This window comes from Hylobates moloch, unplaced genomic scaffold (genome assembly GCF_009828535.3).
Source record: "Hylobates moloch isolate HMO894 unplaced genomic scaffold, HMol_V3 SCAFFOLD_4995, whole genome shotgun sequence".
Classification (NCBI taxonomy): Eukaryota; Metazoa; Chordata; class Mammalia; order Primates; family Hylobatidae; genus Hylobates; species Hylobates moloch.
Genome location: NW_026657270.1, coordinates 998 through 5032, shown reverse-complemented (window position 1 = coordinate 5032; position 4035 = coordinate 998). Strand labels below are relative to the sequence as shown.

The following is a 4035-nucleotide window of genomic DNA, read 5'->3' as shown; positions in this document are numbered from 1 at the left end:
GTCTATGCTAAAAATACAAAAATTAGACAGGCATGGTGGTGGGCACCTGTAATCCCAGCTACTGGGGAAGCTGAGACAGGAGAATCGCTTGAACCCAAGAGTCAGAAGTTGCAGTGAGCCAAGATCGCACCATTGTACTCCAGCCTGAGCAACAGAGCAAGACTCTGTCTCAAAAATAAATAAGCAAACCATCAAATCTCATGAGGCTTATTCACTGTCACGAGAACAGCATGGAAAAGACCCATCCCCCGATTCGATTACCTCCCAATGGGTCCCTCCCACCATATATGGGAATTAGGGGAGCTACAATTCAAGATAAGATTTGACTGGGGACACAGCCAAAGCATGTCACAGGTTATGAAACAAATTGATTCTAGCAGGCCAGCCTTAAGAGAGATAAGCCCCTTGACCATCCCAAGGAAGAGTGGTTAACAGATGCGAGTTGTTTTATGCATCAGGAAAACAGGAGGGCTAGATATGCTATAATTAGTCAGCACAAGAGAATCAAGGCACAAGCCTTGCTGGCCTCGACCTCAGCTCAAAAAGCTGAGTTAATTGAACTTACTAGGCCCTTGCAGTTGGGAAAGGATTTAAAAGTTAACATTTACACTGATTCCAAGTATGATTTTTTAGTGCTTCATGCTTATGCTGCAATTTGGAATGGGTAGGGACTCCTGACACCCAAGGGCTTTTCCATACATCATTCAGATTTTGAGCTTGTTAGAATGCTGCTTTGCTGCCAAAAAGTGACTATAATTAATTGCAGAGGACATCGAAAGAGAGACTGACCGTGTAAAAGGAGATGCCCTTGTAGATGCTGCAGCCAAGGCCCCTGCACTGAAAGGGCCAATGAAGCTTATGGGCGTGCTGGTCAGCATACGTAGAACTGGGCCAGAACACTCTGAAGAAGAACAAAAATGGGCCAGGGATTCATTTCAGTCCAGGGCCCCTCTGGCTGGCTGAATGATGGTAATAAATTACTAATGCCAAGTACCAATCATAGGAATTTAATTCAGCACTTTCATGATTCTTTTCACCCCAGAAGGGATTCTTTGTTTCTGTTAATGTCTCATTTGTTTATAGGGGTAAATCTTTTCAAGACACTAAAACAAGTGACTCAGCACTGTGAGCTCAGTGCCTGACATGACCCAAACGGCCAGCAATTTTCTCCTTCTCCAGTTAAACCTGTCCAAAATTGAGGAACGTATCCAGATGAGAACTGGCAACTCTAATTTACCCCGATGCCTTTCTGCAGGAGATTCAAATATTTGCTAATACTTACTGATACCGTCACTGGTTAGATCGAAGCATTCCCCACCCCATCTGAAAAATGTTTACCAGAATAACTCCTCAGTCTGGGTAATCTAAAAGCCTGCAAAGTGACAATGGCCCATCTTCCACAGCAGGTATAACCCATCACCTATCCTCAGCTTTAAGAATCCAATATCAGCTTCACTCTGCTGGAGACCGCAGTCCTCGGGAAAAGTGAAAGGGCTAATCCTACTCTAAAGAAGACTCTATCTAAATCAGAGCCTGACTATCTCTAACACTCATAGCTTACTGCGGGTTAGAACTGCTCCAAAGTAAAACTTATAATTAAGTCCTGTTGAGTTAACATATGGAAGGCCTTTCCTAACCACAGATCTCCTAATAGATGAAAGGACTCATCCATTACACAAATATGTCATCAATCTAGGACAGGTGCAAAGGCACTCTGTGAATATGGAAACAAGAGTCTTCCCCTCCCACATGGGAGGAAAATTCAGTTGCAGCTCAGCTAGGGATCTAGTCTCACTAAAGACGCGGGAGGAAGTTCTCCAGCTGAGCAGCTTTCCCCAACGTGGAAAGGACCACAGGAAGGACACCTGAGCTCTCCAACAGACGTTCAACGTCAGGGGATTCACAGGTGGGTGCACCTGTGTGGAAGCAAAGATGTTGCTTATTCTGGGAGCCCAATCCGAGGCTGAGTGAGGTGGGCGCGGGGCTATTTAAGCGTTGGCGGAGGCGGGGGCAGGGTCGCTGCGCATCTGCTCCTCCTCGCGTTTCTCCTGCCGCCCTAATCCCGCCTTGGCCATGAGGGAGATTGTGCTCACGCAGGCCGGGCAGTGTGGGAACCAGATTAGCGTCAAGGTTGGGAGCCGGGGCTCTGAGGGCCCGGCCCGGGCCTACCTGGTGGCCAGGGAAGATGTTGGCAGTGGCGGGGCGGTGCCACTGCATTGCGGCCCCTGGGCTCCCTGCCGGGGACGTGGTGGAACTGGGTGCTGGCGAGGCGGCCGGGGTGGACCCCAGGGACACGGTGGCCTAGGGATGGGGGTGCGGATATGAGGGTGGGGGCGGGAGAGCGGCTGGGGCGCCTCCGTGACTCAGCCCTGGCCCCTCCCATCTCTTGCAGTTATGGGAGGTGATTTCTGATGAACATGCCATTGAGTCCGCTGGCACCTACCACGGGGACAGCCACCTGCAGCTGGAGCGCATCAACGTGTACTACAGCGAGGCCAGCGGTGAGAGCCCGTCCTTCCCCCGCCGCCCTCCCGGGAACGCGGCCCTCCCCTGCTAATGCCCTCCCCCCTCTCAGGTGGCAGGTTCGTGCCCCGCGCTGTGCTCGTGGATCTGGAGCCGGGCACCATGGACTCTGTGCGCTCAGGGCCCTTCGGGCAGATCTTCAGGCCAGACAACTTCATCTTCGGTGAGCTGCGGGCAAGGACTGGGCGGCAGCTCCTTAGCCAGGGCAGCTCAAAATCCACGAGTGCCCCAAGGTCATCGCTGTGGGCACTGTGGAGCCAGGGCCCCTGAACACCCTCCTATCCTCCCAGTCGAGTTGCTCGATCTGCTTCTCCTAAACGGGCTTTGGGAGGAAGGCCCGGGTGTCTCCTCGAGGTGAGGAGCTGCTGATGTAAACTCCCTGCAGGGAGCTGAGCTGGGGCCGTGGCTACTGCCTTCCCTGAAAATGGGCAGGAGCCGCCTGCAGTGAGGTCTGTTAGCCCGTCTCAGATTTGACTCCTGACTTAATTCCTAACAGGGGAAGCTGCTGTCCTGTAACTGGGGGAGGGGGTTTCATCTGCTCCACCTGCAGGGCGAATGGTGCGTTCACCTCACATGTGACTGGCGCTTTCTGCATTATTGTGGTGACCACTGATGACCGTACACGTGGCCATCGAGTGACTGGCTGTACTGTCTTACAGGTCAGGGTGGGGCCGGAAACAACTGGGCCAAGGGACACTACACAGAAGGCGCGGAGCTGATGGAGTCAGTGATGGACGTTGTCAGAAAGGAGGCTGAGAGCTGCGACTGCCTGCAAGGTTTCCAGCTGACCCACTCCCTGGGTGGGGGCACTGGGTCTGGGATGGGTACCCTTCTGCTCAGTAAGATCCGGGAGGAGTACCCAGACAGGATCATAAACACATTCAGCATCCTGCCCTCGCCCAAGGTGTCAGACACCGTGGTGGAGCCCTACAACGCCACCCTCTCAGTGCACCAGCTCATAGAGAATGCGGACGAGACCTTCTGCATAGATAACGAAGCGCTATATGACATATGTTCCAGGACCCTAAAACTGCCCACACCCACCTACGGTGACCTGAACCACCTGGTGTCTGCTACCATGAGTGGGGTCACCACGTGCCTGCGCTTCCCCGGCCAGCTGAATGCTGACCTGCGGAAGCTGGCCGTGAACATGGTCCCGTTTCCGCGGCTGCATTTCTTCATGCCTGGCTTTGCCCCACTGACCAGCCGGGGCAGCCAGCAGTACCGGGCCTTGACTGTGGCTGAGCTTACCCAGCAGGTGTTTGATGCTAAGAACATGATGGCCGCTTGTGACCCCCGCCATGGCCGCTACCTAACGGCGGCTGCCATTTTCAGGGGTCGCATGCCCATGAGGGAAGTGGATGAACAAATGTTCAACATTCAGGATAAGAACAGCAGCTACTTTGCCGACTGGCTCCCCAACAATGTAAAAACAGCCGTCTGTGACATCCCACCCTGGTGGCTGAAAATGTCGGCCACCTTCATTGGGAACAATACGGCCATCCAGGAACT

The 4035-nt window shown here is 53.2% G+C and overlaps 1 pseudogene; it reads left to right on the top strand.

The window, feature by feature from the left end:
- The first annotated feature begins 2073 nt into the window (after positions 1 to 2073).
- Positions 2074 to 3969, top strand: LOC116465408 (tubulin beta-8 chain-like; annotated as a pseudogene).
- Positions 3970 to 4035: the final 66 nt, after the last annotated feature.